This window comes from Protopterus annectens, chromosome 5.part0 (genome assembly GCF_019279795.1).
Source record: "Protopterus annectens isolate FY-2018-M chromosome 5.part0, PAN1.0, whole genome shotgun sequence".
NCBI classification, from domain to species: Eukaryota; Metazoa; Chordata; order Ceratodontiformes; family Protopteridae; genus Protopterus; species Protopterus annectens.
In genome coordinates this window covers 1,191,747,538-1,191,765,566 of record NC_056735.1, presented here as the reverse complement: position 1 = coordinate 1,191,765,566, position 18,029 = coordinate 1,191,747,538, and the positions used below count along the sequence as shown (strand labels likewise).

Here is an 18,029-nt window from a genome sequence, read left to right as displayed (position 1 = left end):
TACTTATCTGAAGCTGGAAGGCGAACCAATGATATCAGACAGCAGACCGAACCTACGAGTCAACCTTTCCGAATGACAGCAAAAAAGTTCTGAGGATGGTACTTATGGATGTCCCTTTTCTGGCTGACATTCTCAGTGACTTTGTGTGATGTCCCATGTACTAGCAGTGGCAATAAGCTTTTGTATACAGGCCGGACATCGGGTCAACTGGCAGAATGCAGCCCATACGTAAAGAATACTGCAACACTGAATAGAAGGACATCAGCTACTTTCTATGATGGCACATGACCCCCCCCCCCTTTGGCAGTTAGCATTATGTCGAGTACCAGCCAATTTTGTAATACCACAGTTTGAATTTCATTTTATAATTTGCCGTTCTGATGTGATGTGACATATGGTTTGCTGCCTCTTGAAGAATTTCAGCAAGCATTGTGTTATCGAGCATTGTCTTTTGCACTCCATACTCAGAAGTAAAGACTGAAAATACTTGCTCTGCCCAGTGAATTGCCCAATTATTTTTCAGTCTGCCTGCTGAAGGGTTCTCAAAATGTTGAACAACAGAAGTAATATAGCCCACAAAACAACATTTAGACCAGTTTGTAGGCAATCGGGGTAGGCACGATCACTGCAAATGTAGTAACGATCCTCTTACCATGCCCATGTCATACCTGCAGTCGTAGCTTTTTAGGTGTAGAGAGTTCAACACACTTTTATGTCTAGTGTCATTGCATTTGCTGGTTCCCACTGGTACAATCTCATTTTTGGCATAGTATGTCTCTCTACGATTTGTGGTTGCAAGCAGAAGAGACACAGCCTTTGAAAAGTCAGTCACATTACGCCAAGTTATATTCATGCTACTAAGATCCTTTTCAAATGTCACCCATGATGCAAAGATTGGAATCATGGGAATCCCTGCCTTAGAATGATGAGGTATATGCGAACACACCCGAAAGTTTGTCACATTTAAGTCCACAGTATATTGTCAAAGAAGCAACAGGAAAAAGAAGTTATGTTCTTACCATAACATTCCATCTGTGTTGTTGATCTTCATTAATTCGTGATAGATCGGAACCGACTCTGCTGATATAACAAGCTTGCGCCAGCCAAAAACTCTCGAGCTAAGGTTACCCACAGTTCCCCTCTCCTCATGTCCTCAGATCAAGTTTGCCCATAAGGATAAGAAAGCAGAGGCTTTGTCTGAGCAAATGCACTATCATGCAACCAGGAACAAATCCAAACCTCCAGGAGTCTTTCGGAGGGGGTGGGATGTTATGAGTGAGTGAAGATCAACAACACAGAAGGAACGTTATGGTAAAAACATAACTTCTTTATCTGATGTTGTTAATCTTCATTCATTCATGATGGATAGGACAGAGTCCCCAGCTACTTTATGCTCTGGGAGGCCCTAAGGAAGGATATTCCCGAGCCAAGGGATGTTCTCCCCTGGAGACCAAGTTCAATTTGTTATGAGTGACAAAGGTATGAGGGGTAGCCCAAGTGGCTGCTGCTCAAACGTCATCCATAGAAGCTCTGGAATGAAAAGCTACCGAAGTAGCATCTTATCTGGTTGAATGCACCTTGATTTTAGTTGTTAAACGCATTTGATTTTGTTGATAGACAAAGGAGATGCAGTCTCTCAGCCATTTTGCCAAGGTGCCTTTGGAAACAGATTTTCCCAACTTGGGTCCTGAAAAAGATAGGAATAACTGATCAGATTTTCAGAAAGATTTAATCCTGTTTAAGTAGAAACGTAATTGTCTATGTACATCCAATAAATGCCAACAATGTTCTCCTTTATTAGAAACGTTTGGGAAGAAAACTGGCAGGTCAATGGATTGATTAATATTTAACTCTGTGACAAATCTTGTGTAGGAAGGAGGGGCAATTCCAAAGAGATACCCTCTCTTTGTGGAAAACTATGTAAGGATGTTTCAAGAACAAGGCCTGTAGTTCTGATATTCTTCTCGACGAGGTAATGGCTACCAAGAATAAAGTCTTCCAAGACAAGAATTTTATATCACAAGTGGCAGCAGGCTCAAAGGGATGACGAGTCAAAGTTTGTAGGACCAGTGTCAAATTCCAAGGTCCAATGGGCTCTATGAAATGCTGTTTTATATGAATGACTCATTTGAAGAAAGATTCACAGAGACGGTGAGATATTACAGAGGAATCTTGGAAACCATTATGGAAGTTTGAGATAGCTGCTAAATGGACCCGGATCATAGAAGCTGATGCTCCTGAATGGAGTAAGGTTGACAAATTAACTGGAGCTGAAAAGACCAGAAAACAAATCTGTTCCATTTACTCTAATAAATTTTTCTGGTGAACGGTTTATGGGAAACCAGAAGTATTTTTCATACAGGGGAAGATAAGTTATTTTCCCTGGAAATTACTGGAAGTGGAGGTACCAAGCTGTCAATGTGAGGCTCGATTGATTTGGGTGGATCAACCTCTGAGGATGCAACAGTAATCTCTGAGTTGGATCCAGAGTCCATATCTAGTGAACCAGGTGAGACCAAAGGAAAGGGAAGGGAACCAGACTTGTCAGGGCCAATAGGGTGCAATGAGGATTACTTTGCTTCTCAACTGAAGTGATTTATTTAGAAATTGTGGAATCAGAGGAAAGGGAGGGAAGGCATAAAGCAGTCCTGGGGACCAATTGTGTACTACAGCAACCCTTGGGGAACTCCCCCTGAGGGGGAATTAGGGCAAAGTAGCTGCTGCTTTTCTGGTTGATGGGAGACGTGAAGAGATTGCAGCAAAGTTGACTCCAGCCATGGAAAATCGCTGCCGTTACTTCAGGATTGAGAGACCACTCGTGAGGCAGGAGAATGCATCTGATCAACTTGTCTGCAATCACGATGGAATTCCCAGGATTGTGCATTGCTACCAGAAAGCAGTTGGAGGCTATCACCCATTGCCAAACTCTCACGGCTTCCCGACATAAAGGGTAGGATCTGGTTCCCCAGTTTGTTGATATACCAGACGACCGACATGTTGTCTGAGTGGATAGCAATTGCCCCCGACGGGAGGGCAGATTGAAATGCTTGCAATGGCAGAAGCACCACCCTCAGTTCTACGACATTTATATGCAATTTGGCCTCTATGGGGGACCAAGTGCCTTGGAATGTCTTTTCCTGAAAATGCCCCCCCTCCCAATCAGAGACACATCCGTGGTCACTATGGCCTTGGGCTGACAGGGTGAGAAGGGACAACTCTTTAATTCCATTTCTGGCATCATCCAACAATTCAGATTTTGCAGCGGTTTGTTATGCGGATTAAGAATGACATGGGATGTGTCAATAAGGACCACTGTGTCGCTAGGAGCCATTGTAGTAACCTCATATGGAGTTTTGCTAGGAGAACGATAGTAATCGTTGCTGCCATTGATCTTAGCAGTTGAAGGACTGAATGAGCTGGGACTTTGACTTGATAGAGTGCTACTTGGAGTTGACGTCTTAGTCTCTGGAGCCTGTGAAAAGGAAGGGTGAACAGGCAAGACCTTGTGTTGAAAGTTGCTCCTATGAATTCTAGGCTTTGAGTAGGTACTAGTTTTGACTTCTCTTCATTTACTGAGATCCCTAAGAGTCATGCTAGCTGTAGAGTGTAATGCAAGGCGAGAAGAAGTAGATGCTTGGTGGGGGCAGTAAGGAGCCAATCTTCTAGATATGGAAACATCCAGAATCTTTGCTCTCAAGTGAGCTGTTACTACTGCCATACATTTGGTGAACACTCTGGGGGCTGTGGAGAGACCAAAGGGCAGTGCTCGAAATTGGAAGTGACTGGCTCCCAGCCGGAAGCGGAGATATCTTCTGGAGTGTTTGTCCGTTTTATATGGTAATATGCATCCTGGAGATCTATCAAGCACATCCAGTCATCTTTTTCCAGAAATGGTAGTATAGACTTAACCAAGACCATACAGAATTTGGTCTGTCTGACTAACTTGTTTAGGATGCTGAGGTCCAAAACTGGCTTTTAGTCCCCTGGCTTTTTTGGCACTAAAAAGAACCTCGAGTAAAACCCGGATTCTATCTGGTCTGGTGGGATTGGCTGGATGACCCTTTTTTGGACCATCTTTCAAATTTCTTGTACTGCTGTGTCTCTCTGACTGGGTGAAACATTGGGGATTTGCCTTTGCTGGTTCAGGTAAAGATCGAAGAGAATGTGATAACCTCTGGTAATTATCATCTGCACCCAAGAATCTGTGGTTATGGATTGCCAGGCTAAGTGTGTCAGAGAGAATTGTCCCCTGACTGCTTTCAGAGGCAAGCAATCAGGCCGCTCTTCAGCAGCACTGGCAGGGTTGTCCAGAAAAGGAATCTTTGGATCCCTGGTTCTGCGGTCCCCCTCTGCCTCGGGGGGGGGGGGGGCTCTTCCTGATGAGATCCTCCCTCTGCCCCGGGGGGGGGGGGGGGACTCACCATGTGTGCCATGGAAAGGTCTTTAGGATTTTCTGAACCAGATATTTCCACTCCTCTGACTCCTAGTGTATGACTATTGAGGAGTGGAAAAATGTACACCCACAGTAGATAGGGTTTTGCCATCCTTCTCACACCTGGCTAGCATGCCTTTAACTTTTGGACCGAAGAAAGAGGAAGTGTCAATGGGAGCACTGATGAACGATGACTTGAAAGGGTCCGCAAAGTCGCACAAGTGTATCCAGGTGTGATGTCTCATGACAATGCCTGCACCCACTGCTTTGGCCGCCCCTTCGGTTGTATGTGCAATCAACCACATGGATGAATTAGATATGGATTCCAGGGTGGCAAGCTGTGAAGCAACTTTGTCATGTACCTCATCAGACACTGCTCCTGCTAACGTTCCTGAGAGTTCCATGATCAGGTCTCTCTGAAGACATGCAAAATGTGCCAAATAGTTCAACAACCATATGGCACAGGTCGTTGAAGCATAAATCCGCTTCCCTAGTCGGTCCGTCTGAGACTGCCTGTTTGGAGGATAGACAGCAGGACTCTCCTCTGCGAGTTTTTTTCTTGTGGCCACCGCTACCACCATAGCATCTACTACCATGCCTTTGGAACAATGGGGCTGATCCTCTGGAGGAGAGACTACTTTGTCCGGTCTCTAGGGGATTGGCTCAATGGTTTCAGAGGCCTTGCAGGTGCGCTGCATGATGAGCTTGACCAACTCAACTGCAAGCAGGGTCACCAAGGAAGTAGAGGGTTGAACAGGGAAAGCCTGCAAGAATACAAATTCCTCAGAGGAAGGGTTGGTGGGCTTCCAGTCACCACTCTGTTTTAGGATCTCCAGTATGTCTCCAAAGGAGACATCCTCATGCGGCAACTGTGGGGACCCTTCCCCCTCATCATAATCTGCATCTTCTATGAGAGATTCCTCAGGGGAATCCATGTGCTTGCATGATCTCTTATGGGATGGCTCTTCAGAAGTAATGTCTGAAGAGGACCCTGAAGAAAGCATGCCCTGCAGTAGGGTATCTTGCTGCTCCCATGTCTGATGTTCTAGTGCAGTGGACTGTGTCAGCTGTGAACCAGAGGACATGTATATGTGACATTCTGGTGCCAAAGGGGCCAACTACGAGCCTGCCGAGGCAAGTGCCCTCTCCATGACCTGGAAAGTAGGCCTGCCTGAAAACGGATGGGAGCCCGGAACCGAGAAAGACAACCTCGGAACCATGGTCACACCCCGCTCTGATAAGCCTGCCTCCAGAGGAGCCGCGAGAGGACTTGGAGCTGCCAAAGCAACCAGAACCATAGATGGCACTGTAGAAAAAAAAATGGTGCAGTACTAGGGGCCACAGTGCCGAAAGACCAGTCACGGTCTAAAGGGTGGGTCAGCTCCGACTGAGCCTAAGTCCACAGGATAGGTTCCGGAACCACAGTAAGATCTACCAGTGGAACCGAAGAAGCTGTCACCGGGATAGGTGTCTGCATTGAAGACTGCAGGACCTGCGGGGAGGTTGAAGGAGGAACATAGGTTGGAGTCAGTGGAGAAAAACCCTCGGCTCTGGGTAGGAGGGAAGTCCTAAATGGAACTGGAATGCCTCTGGCCACTAGGAGTTGATCCACACGTCTTACTACATCAAGCTCCGAAAGGCTCCTGGTGGAATGGGTTGACATCCCTGATGGAGATTCATACCAGTCAAGGAAAGGACTTAGCTGCTGTCCAAAAAAGGGTTCAATTGACGGGGAATATCAGGTCCTGGCCAGTGTCTTGACCTCCGGCACCATGGTCAGATGACCAGAAGGTTGTGATGATGGGAGGGAAGTGACCAGTTTTAAGGGAGAGGCTATTGTTGGTGCAGAGAGTGTCTGTGGTACCATGGAAGGGATTGGTACCTTGGGAACAGTAGTGGTTGTCGGTTTTGCAATCAAAGACAGCACCGTGGATGGAGTTTTAGACTCCAATGCCAAGACAGTTGTCAAAGTCATTTTGATATGTTTCAGTTCAGTATGAACCTGGGCCTTAGTGTTTCTTTATACTGGGACTGAGGAAACGATGGTACTGAATGGCTCCTCTGTTTATCTTTCTTAGGAAGGGCTGAGACCTCCGCCTCAGATAAAGCCTCCGAGAAAGGGGTTTTTAAGAGACTCTTTAAGATTAATTTGTTCTTGCGTTCAGCTAAGGTGCAGGCACTAAAGCCCTTACAGAGCTTGCATGGAGGTTGAATCATCAAATGTGGTACTCCTAGTCAATAGACACAGGAGAGATGCCCATCAGAGTTTGGCATTTTCCTGACACATTTATTACACTGTTTAAAACCAGTAGTGCCCTTCTTGTCAGCCATTATGAAAAATCCAGTTAACAACAGTTAAACTGACAGTAATTAAACAGTAGTTAAAGAAGAAGAAATATCCTGACACAACTAGCTATATACACACATGCACATAGAAAAGGGAAGGATTTTTTTTTTGATTTACCCACAATGGTAAGTAGAAAGTATACCCAAAGGGTAAAGGGAAAAGGAGAATACCAATAATGGTATGCAAATTACCAAAAGGTAAGGGGAAGGGAGGGGCCTGTACCAATGATGGTACAAAGAAAGACCAAGAAGGTAAAAAGGAAGGAAAACATTCACTCACACAGGAAGGGAACTATCAGTAGCTATAAACAATTAAAAAATAGGAAAGATTATAAAGGTAAATTTACAAATATTGAGAAAAACAAAACACTTAGCTTGAGAGCTGGCCTGACGCATCTTGAAACTCTATGTGGCAAACGAGATCTGAAGAGATGAGGAGAGGGGCACTGTGGGTAACCTTAGTTCGAGAGTTTTTGGCTGTCAAGAGCTTGTTATATCGTCCGAGTCATTCCGAGGATGGAACCAAGACCCATCCATCATGAATGAATGAAAATTAGCACCATCAGATACTATTTTCTCTTGACCAGTTTATAAAAGGAAACAGCAATAAAAACAAAGCAAAAGTACCTGCTGTCACTGGATTTATCATGGCCTACTGTCTGAGCTGATTTTCTCTTTTAATCCTTCACTGGGGTAGATGATTCGTCCTTTGCTGACAAAGATGATTCATCTAGGTCCCCCAAACAGTAAGTCTTCTTGCAGTGTGAAGAATGTTTCCATGTTGGCACTCCTGCGCAACGGATGGTGATGAAAGTTTTTAGCAGCACCTGGAAAAGGCCTTTCCACTTTAAAATAATTTTTTTTCTGGAAAATTTTAACATAAACTGAATCACCAGGAAGCAGTTGGTAACAGGGCTGGTCAGGAGGTTGAGGAAGAGCTTTTTGTACAGTTTTATGGTACTGCTGCAAGAAATGAATAAGTTTTGTGCAGGAAGACAAGATAGCATCATCTGTTAGAGTTAATTTTTCATTTGACACAGGGGGAGTAGCTGGAAGGGCCATGGGTCTTCCCCATTAATATCTCATATGGGCTCAATTTTCTTGCAGTATTTAATGTACCGCTTATACTCAGTGCCAAGAGAAGTACCTCTGGCCGTTTAAGGTTTGTTTTTGCACAAACCTTTGAAATTTTATTTTAAGGGTCCTATTAACCCTCTCTACTAATCCAGATGACTGGATTGGGTCAGTGAAGACTCAACTTAGTATTATAAATCTTGCATAGCTCTCTAGTCAGGGAATTGTTAAAATGACTTCCCTGGTTACTACTGATAGAAGGTGGTACACCAAATCTAGGTATAACTTTAAATACAAGTTTTTTAACAAATGTTACAGAATATGCTTTGTGACATGGATAAGCTTTCACCCACACAGAGAATATGCAAACCACCACCAATGTTAATTGTAAATTATGGACCTTTGGCATCTGGACAAAGCCCAGCTGCACATTAACAAAATGTCCCCAAGGTGGTGGTAAGCATGCAGCTTTAACATTTGAGTTTTTGCTAACATTATATGTCAGACATACTGTACAATTATTGACATAATGAAGTATCAAAGAGGAAACATGAGGCACATACCAACTTCTGGTAATTTGATTAAATAAAGCTATCTTACCTGCATGGGCTGGTAAATGATATGCCCTTACCAGGTAAGGTAGCAAGGGGCAGGTGCCACCAGTCGGCCATCTGGATGTCGCCATAACCCATCGGTGGATTTACTGCATCAGTCTTTAAGCCATGTCTGAACTTCTCCCTGAGATGCTTCAGCTTAGAACGCTGATACAGTCTTGTAATAACATCACATGAAAATCTGCACAAAGTCCTTCTACAACTTGCTTAGCAGCTTGATCTGTCAAGTTATTTCCCTTTGAAACAGTATCTATAACCTTCTGATGGGGACTACATTTAACTACTGCTAATTCTTTAGGTAATAAAAGAGCGGGTCTATATTATCTCGCCAAAACGGCAATACAGCGAATGCCGTTTCAGCGACACGTAAGCATCGATCCACCACTTCCGCTAACGGCCAGAACATCGATTTTTTTTCCAAGGGAAAAAATAGTTAGTCCAGCCATATACAAAACACCATACCTAGCATTACAAAGTGGGGGGGCTTAGTCCCCCCCCCCAACTAAATAGACCAACTCTGAGATAGCACTACAGTGGGGAAAAGGGCAATTACATGGCAGCGGCCAAGTGATTTTTTTTTTCCCCCTTGGAAAAAAATCGATGTTCTGGCCATTTGCGGAAGTGGTAGATTGGTGTTTACGTGTCGCTGAAACAGCATTCGCTGTATTGCCGTTTCGGCAACATAATGTAGACCCCAAAAGAGCATATAAGAGAACATTGACATAGAAAGAATTTTTAATTTGACCTTTTGTTGAAAAAATTTCCTTGCTTTTAAAGATGTACAAATTATGTACAATGCCAAAGGCATACCTGGTATTAGTAAACGTATTAACAGTCTTGCCTCTGGCTAACTCACAAGCTCTTTGTAGAGACACTAACTCAACTACCTAGGCAGAATTTATGCCCTCTATTCTCTGTTGAAGCAAGACATCATTATTGGTGCAGACATATATTCATGTGACCAGATTTTCATTTCAATCTTTCACAGAAACCATCCACAAATAGGTCTAGTTCAGCATTGGGTATAGGAGTGTCCTTTAAGTCATTCCTAGGAGAAAGCAGATACTTAGCCACACACATACAATCATGCTCTTCACCATCCTCAGCAGTAGGTAACAAACATGCAGGATTGAACAGGACAACGTATGAACATTTAATTAGAGGTGCAGTCGAGAGGGGTTGAGTTTTCATTTTAAGTAACAGAGATAATACAGAATGATAAATGGCTACTGGAAGATCATGCCTAAGCACCACTAATTGCACAAGATCACCTAGAATGGTGGCAGCACCCACTGCCTTTAAACATGGTGGAACTCTCTTTGCAACAGAATCAAGTGCTGTACTATAATAAACTAATGGATGATAGCTGTCCCCATGTTTTTGTGCAATCACTCCCTGAGCAAATCCATTTCTCTTATGACAAAAATAAAATGAAAGCCTTTACATAATACGGTAACCCTAAAGCTTGCTTTAAATTTTTAAATGAATTTTCATCTTCACTATCCCAAGGGAGGGGCTGTGGTGTATCCTGTTTTAAAAGATTTGTCAAAGGTTTAGCAATTTTTGCAGAGTCAGAAATCCACTGTCTGCAGTATCCTGTTACACCTAAGGAAGATCTAAGCTGACCCTGAGTAGTTGGATGCGGGGCTTTAGCTATTGCCTCAATATGAGATGGCAACATTTGTCTGCTACCCTGAGATATCAGATGATCAAGAAGAGCATAGCTGTAATTTTTCTCTTGATACCTTGTGCCCTTTTTCCTGCAAGGAGAGTTAAAAGATGTAGGGTATCCTGTTGACACTGCTGAAAAGAATCAGATACTATTAGTAAATCATCTACATATTGCACTAACACAGACCCACCTGGAAGTGTCACACCTTTCAAATGTTTTTTTAGAATTTGAGAAAATAATGAAGGAGATTTAGTGTATCCTTGTGGCAACCGTGTCCACGTACACTGAGGTCCCTTACAAGTAAAAGCAAATAGAAAATAACTTTCAGGGCAGACAGGTATAGAAAAGAATGCTGAACACATCTATCACAGAAAAATATTTTGCTGTAGGTGGTATTGATGGTGGATTTGGAACCGCTGGAAAAGTTGGTAACACTGCATTGTTTACAGCCCTCAAATCTTGCACAAACCTATAAGTATCCTTTCCTGTTTTTTTTACTGGGAGAATAGGAGCATTACAAGGGCTTTTTGCTGGCACTATTATTTTTGTTATATCAAAGACGGAATTACAGTTTTGATTTCCTGTTCTCCTTCTGGTTTCAGTGGATACTGTGGAACTCTGTGAAGAGGTTTAGATGGATTCAATTTTATTTTTACTGGTTCTGTAGATTTTAATATACCTACTTTATTAGCATGTTTAGCCTATAAGTTAGCAGGTACCTGCTGCAGCAGTTTTCTTTTAGTTGTTTGCATGCCTTTAAAAGGCTGTTCCTCAGCTTTTGCTAAGACTACTAATACTTCACTCTCTGATTCTGTTGGAACATCCAAGTACACCACTTCTGGTGGACAGTAAATAGTACAACCAAGTTTGCATAACAGGTCTCTCCCTGCCAAATTTACTGGTGCACTAGTACTCAAAAGAAAAGAATGCCTTTCTTCAAATGGTCCTAATGAAATGGGTATAGGTTCTGAAACAAGATGTGTAACAGTAGCATTTGTTACTCTAACTGCCTTTACTTTTTGTTTTGATACTGGTATTTGACATCTGAGGTAACTTTTAATACAGACCTAGTGGCTCAAATGTCCACCAGGAAAGGAATTTTCTTTTATTAGTACCTTAACACGGGGTCTCTTTTGATCTATCGACAGGAAAGAATCCAGATTTATTTCTGTTTTACTACTCTGACGTAGTCAGTACAGTGATTCCGGACTCCTTTTTGAGGAGGTGGTGGAGGAAATGCAGCATTTTTATAATTTGGCTGCCATTCAGTCTGGGTATCTTGGACTCTCGGCATTCACTTGTGTGGGCATTCTCCTCTCCAATGCTCTGCTTTACCACAGTTGAAGCAGGATCCATTAAATGAGGCAGGATGGGCACTACCAGCTTATTGTTGCCAACCAGCTGCACCTGGTTTCCCTCGACTAGCACTCTTACTAAATCACCTAGCAATTCCACTCCCCCTTTCCCTACCTCTGCTCCATCCCTTTGGTGCTTCTAGCTGCCTTATTTGCCAAGTTAACAGCTTGCCCTCAGCATTTTTCTCTGTTTTTCCTGATACTCAGTACAGTGATCTGCAGAACTTAGTACGGACTCTAAGTCTTTTCTCTGCCAATTTATTTGATTTTGTACAGGGGCTCACTTTCCTGTGAGAGCAAAATATGTTATTTTAGCCTTCTCAAGTAACTGTTTAGTAACTGTTTTCTTAGTTCATCTGAAGTAACAACCCAAAGCAGCTGGTTTAAATCTGTTAAAGTAGGGTCATAACATTATATTACTTTTTAATTCCTCATTAAACCTTAATGGATTTTCTATAATATTTGGAAAACGTTTAGTCATAGTATGCAAATCATCAGGGGTCCAAAGGCAATGAACAAGCCCTCTATTATTACCCCTTCAATTTTTTTCTAAAAAGTGCCAAAAGATCCTCTCCAGAGGCAATAGCCTCTTGTCCTACCCTATCATAAGAGTGCATGCGATGAGTCACGGGAGTGTCAAATACTACTGCTCCTGCTGGAGAGGTAGAAGCTTGTTAAAAATGATAGGAAGACGTAAAAGAAGAAGAAACCTCTTCGACTGCAGATGCCCATTCTGAAGATGATGGCTGAACAGGGGAACTGGGTTAACAGTACTACAATGATGTGGTGTTCAATGGACAGTTGTCTGACATGCAGGTGTCTGAGAAACAGCAGAATCTATACAGGAGCCACCTGTACATGTACATATGGGGGTGGGGGTCAGTAGCTACTGGAGGATTATCAACTGCATTAGAAGTCTCTGTGTTTTGGCCATTCCCAGTTTCTTGCAAACCTGCCAAGACAGGATAAAGGAATCCTTTTTTACTGGTATGAACTGCCTTCTTGACCTCTTTTACATGTTGTAGCAACTTATTATTAGCATCCTGTAATACCCTTAATGCAGACTCCTTTTCCCTTTTAAGAGCTTTAGTATACCAAGAATAAAATACTGCCATTTGTTCCCCACTTACTTTGTTTTTTTTTTCTTCCAAAATACCCTTTAATTTCACTAATTTATCCTTATTGTAAGTTCCGTTTAATAGAAATACTTCACCAAGGCAATTTTTAGTAAGCTGTAACCACTCATTTAAATACTTACAACTTTCTTTTCCATAATTGCAATTCATAAAATATGCAGGAGGTTCCTGTACAGGGATTTGATCCTGCTTGCTTAACTTTGTTCCCATTTTCCCTATTAAGACTTGCTTGTAAATCCTGAATCCTGTTAATTCAGAGGAAAAGGAAAAATAAATGACTACATCAATTCACACACCATTCAGGGAGGGAAAGGTAGGGATTATGTTATTGTGCAATGATAGAGGAAAGGTTTTGATCAGTCTTTTCCCACAGCACTCCCTTGCTTTTGTCCCATCACAAGCTCAAAATTGACAGCTCAGGACTGCGACTGTGATAACAGGGTGGACAGGTACTGTGTCCAGAACTGTCCACTCTTTTGGACCCTCTGAGGGTACTTTCAAACAGTTATACCTATGTCCCAACGTGCTATGGGCTCATGAACTTGATTTAACAACATACACACCTATGTCCCAACAAGCTATAGGCTCATGAACTTGATTTAACAACACACACACACACCTGTCTCAACATGCTATAGCCTCATAAACTTAATTTTAACCTTAACTTTCTTTTTTTTTTCCTATCTCTTTTCAGTCATATATTAAACAATACATAACATCTCTCACACCTCTTAACTTTTAGTCTTGAGGGCACTGCCCCGACACAAGGCACCTCCTTGTGTTAATTTTCCCTTTTTGTTGTATGCGCATACACATTTTCTGTGGGGTCCTCCCACTATTACTTTACATATACCTTACAGGCAAACTCAGTCATTCAACAAAACAGTTATTCACTCGTTCTACTTTTTTAGCTACAATTATCTGACAGAGAAAAAAAAAAACATTTTCCAGAAATCCATTTTCCCCATTTAGTCTAGCAGCAATCTGTGCAGCCTGAATAGTTAGGTATCTGAATCTCATGACTATCCCATACAAAACAAAGTGGAATTCACAGAAGAACTTTCTGTGGTGGGGCCTTGTAATTGATTTCACAGTGCTATAACACTATATTACCCAAAGAGGGTAAAGACCTTCAGACTCAGCTTCATATAGACCTATTTCAATTTAAACCATGATTATAAATGCTTATTTCTATACTAGCTAAGAGAATGGCAAATATGTTGCCAAAGAACAGCAAAACCATATATGATGTGAACTGTGTGTGTGTTCGTGAAAAGAATTGTGGAGGCTGACTCTTCACACCAGCAATAGAGAAGGTTTTGCATTCTTTTTACATATTATTAAGGTGTGCTTTTACTTCAGGGTCTAAATAGGCAGGGGCCCTGAAAGGGTTCACAGAGGTCTTCTTTATATTCTTGGTGAAGGCTGTGAGTCTAAGCTAGAACTTCTGGACTATAGTTATATCAACTTTACAGTTTAAGCCAAGCCTTCAGTGCAGATGTATGCCACTTTCATCATAAGGTTCAATATCAATGCAACAGTTGCTGAATGGGACTTCAACTTTTGTTTGAAAGGTATGTTAGGTAACTGTTCCATTGTTGGTGCATTTCATCAACCTGGTCTTGCTGGAGATCATTCAGTATATTATTGAATGGCCCTCAAAGAAAAATTCTGAGGAAGCATAAACATACTTTCTAGGCTGTTTATATCCCTCATCTCCTTGTCAGAGGGATGAACTGCTATGCTCTGAGGAGTCTTTTTAAGGGCTACTGCTACAACAACAGTATCTGACAAAGAAGTCTTTAGCCACATGCTCTGAATCGTGAAGGGCAGGAGAATCTTCATGCTGCAGTGGTGGCCACCTCTAACATGTCTACCAACAAAGGGACCAGCCAGGAGGAATATCAAGTAGACTGATAGGTCTTTTGTGTCAGTTTCTGTAAGGAGAACATAGAGTCTGTAGGCCATCCTCTTCTCTGCCACAGTGACTCTAAGACTTCTTCAAATGTAGGGTTATCAGATGGGGGATGATGGGATGCTGGCATCCTCACAATATCAATGTCTACTGTGGGAGACTCTGCAGGGCAGCCGATATACCTCTTACCTGTAGTCTTCCCTGCAACCTTCTGATGTGGGCAGCTAATATGGAGAAACACTGCAAATGTCATTCGGTCCTTTTGCCATAATGCAAGACAAGTGGGAAATCCATGTGTATCCAAAATGGCTGATCTGTTTGTTGGACTGATGTCAACAATCATCTGGCAACAAACATCATGGAAAGCCACTGCAAGGGTACCTGCAACATTGGGGTCATAGTGAGCAATGACTGTATACTCAACAGCAAGTGACACCTGCATCAGTGATGACATAATTGCCAATCAGCATGTCAGCCTCCAGTACAGGTGCCAGCAGTCACACTGGCATCAATAAAGGCCATGCTGGGCTCATCAACGCTGAAGATCTAGCCAACAATGGAGTCAGACTATGAAGGCTGTTATCCTAACACTGGAAACTGCAGCTGATGCCAATAAGTCTTTGGCCACTTATGTCATATGGGCTGACACCAGTAGCCTTGGGTCTAGCATTAAGATCACGGGACTTGGCAGGAATATCTGGATGACATATGCAATGGCAAAAAAACATTTAGAAAAGCCCCCTACCCACTACAGAAGTAGATGGAGAAGACGCTGAAGACAGACATGTATGAGCCTAAACAACGGCTTCAACAAACCTGTCATAATTAAATTCAGGTACTGGCATATGTGGAGACCAAGAGAAGAATGGTCTAGAACTTACTACGTGATTCAACTTCCTATCTGCCAAACACATCAAACTCTAGAGATTTTAGTAAGCGTCTGAGACATGTTTTATATTACTGCAAAATTACTTTTGGCTCTTCTCTGTCCATGTCTTTCCTATTTTTAGAACCTGGAAAGGAGGGCCTAGGCTTATTCTTTTTTTTTTTGGTCTTAGGATGTTTGTGCTTGAGAGCCTGAGGGACTGTGCAAACAAAGTAGTAGGTATAAGCTCTGCACAGGGACAGCGAGCATATGGCTTTGAAAAGGAATAGACGGACTGACCAGAAAGTTATCTGTCATATGTATACTATTTTAATTTATTGTAACCCACGGTGGTGGTGCTGCGGTAGCATTGTCGCCTCACAGTAAGATGCTGTCCGGTTCGATTCTTAGCTAGAGAGTCTTCTGCGTGGAGACATGTGTGAATGGGCATACCTTCGTTGAAGGTTGTGCATCAGGGCTGGTAACTCGGCACATAAAAATCAACTACCAATCATTAGCGAACCGGAGTTCCACTGTGGCGACCCCTAACCGGGAAACGCCGAAAGACACAAACATACTATTTTAATTTATTCTTTCTGTGCTGCTGCATGTTTGGGGTGAAGGCCTGGCACATAATACACTTAAAAAACAAATGAAGCAAGTCCGGTGCTTGTCTTGCAGTGAGACTTTATTCCCACACTTGCACTTCTTAAATATACAGTCAGTGATGACATGAAGGGAAAATGCTTAAATAAAAATGGGAACAAAAACAACACAAACAGCAAAAGAAATTCCTCTCCGGCTTTTTTTGGGGGTTCATATATACATAAACACAAATGAGAAATAGTCTCTTAAAATTGGAGTTAAAAGACTAATATTTAAACAGTTAGAAAACATCAACTGGAAATACCTAAAGGGAGCCATTAAGGGGAAACAAATACCTTCAAAACTTTAACCTAAGCAAGTTAAGACAGTGGAAAGCTGAACTGAATAGAAGAAGAAACAGTTCCAAAGCACTAAATTAAGCACATATTTAAAAAAAAAAAAAAATCACTGAAATTACCATAACCCAGGGCCATTTTTCAGAGCTGAACTCTTGAGTGAGGTCTGGAAAGAAAAGTCTCTGCAGTGCCTTATGGATACAGCAAGGGTCCTACTAACATGGGAAAGCTTTAGTTGCCACTCTGTCCTAACATCTGCTGGCATTTGTTCTGCAGTTACCAAGGACAAGCCTCCCATACCAGATCATGATGAAATTACATTACAGGTATTATAGAAAAAAATGTTTATCTTACCTCAATCTCACACTGGGAACTGAAATATTGCAGAACAAAAATTCATCTCACAAAAGGATTGCAAATTTATAGCTGAAGTAATGATGATCACCACACGACATTGTGCAGAAATATTAGAAAAAGAGGGGTTAATACGGCAGATGTAAAGGGCCACAGCATTCACATTTTCTATCAGTGCTGCAAAAGAAAACAGAACAATCTTAGCATTGATCAAGAGAGAGCAACATAGCTTTCTTATAATGGCAAGTAATACAATGTACATGAAACTGAATTAACTACTACAGCAGAAGGCTTAACTACAACAGAAATTGAAGACAACCTGCAACTAAAGAAGAAAAATTCACTTAGCCTAAAGAGGTTTCATAAAGAAGAACAAACACAAACACTTTTCTATAAAAATATTACTGTAGTAATAAAAGTACAGCTGTCATAAAAAAGTTATACTCCGGGGCATCCTGAGTGAAGACTAGTGGGTGATGTTCTTGCAGATATGTGTGCTTCAAGATTAACAGGAGAATATGTAAATGTTCATTAGCCGCGTGTATAGGAGCATAATGGGCCTCAAACTGACTGACACATAGTGTTCTTCTTGGAGAATATCAGGATAGTTTTCTTCATCTGAACTCACATCACCTTGCATAAAATTAAAAAAAAAAAAAATCGTTCCCCAGCTACTAAATGAAGTCCACCTCCTTGGGTATTGCCTTCTATGAATGAAAGAATTGTCATTTGGGGAAGATTAATGATAAAGGCTAAGAAGTAGAGATAGTGGCTTAAAAAGTTGCTTCCCAACCATAATATGAGGTCCACCTCATTGAGTATCAACTTCTACAAATGAAAGAAATGGACATTTGCAGAAGAATGAGGGAGAGTCAGTGGTAGAGTTAAGGGTCCAACATGTGTATACTTTAGTATATAAATACTTGACATGGTCAAATAATTCAAGTGCTCTTTATTTATAGTGAAGAGATAACGTTTAGACTTAATTTCCAACAACAACAACAAAAATATGCATGTTCCTGCTTATTATACTTGTTTTCTTATAATTCACATCTAGTTCATCTACAAAGTCTGTCAAAGGAAAACATAGATGTGTTACAGTCCAAGGACCCAGTATTCCAATTATATCCACTAGCACGCCTTTAGTACTCTCCTAATATCCACAGTTAGGCTCTTAAGTTTTCATCAGACACATCCACTGATTGGATCCTGGTTATCTACAGCTTCTTCTGGTCAAAGGTACACAAGAGTATCCACTCCTGGTCATAAAATTCCCTCACCATGAAAGGCAGGCTTTTCTCAACATTTTGGGTTATACATCACAC

At 41.8% G+C, this 18,029-nt stretch overlaps 1 protein-coding gene across 2 annotated transcripts in view; it reads right to left on the bottom strand.

Moving 5' to 3' along the window:
* Nucleotides 1–18,029, bottom strand: part of ZBTB38 (zinc finger and BTB domain containing 38) — a 606,633-nt gene that overhangs the window by 167,862 nt on the left and 420,742 nt on the right. For both annotated transcript variants that reach the window (XM_044071057.1, XM_044071058.1), the window contains one exon: nt 16,705–16,881. The gene's annotated coding sequence lies outside the window, so the exon portion shown is untranslated. The remainder of the gene's footprint in view (nt 1–16,704; nt 16,882–18,029) is intronic.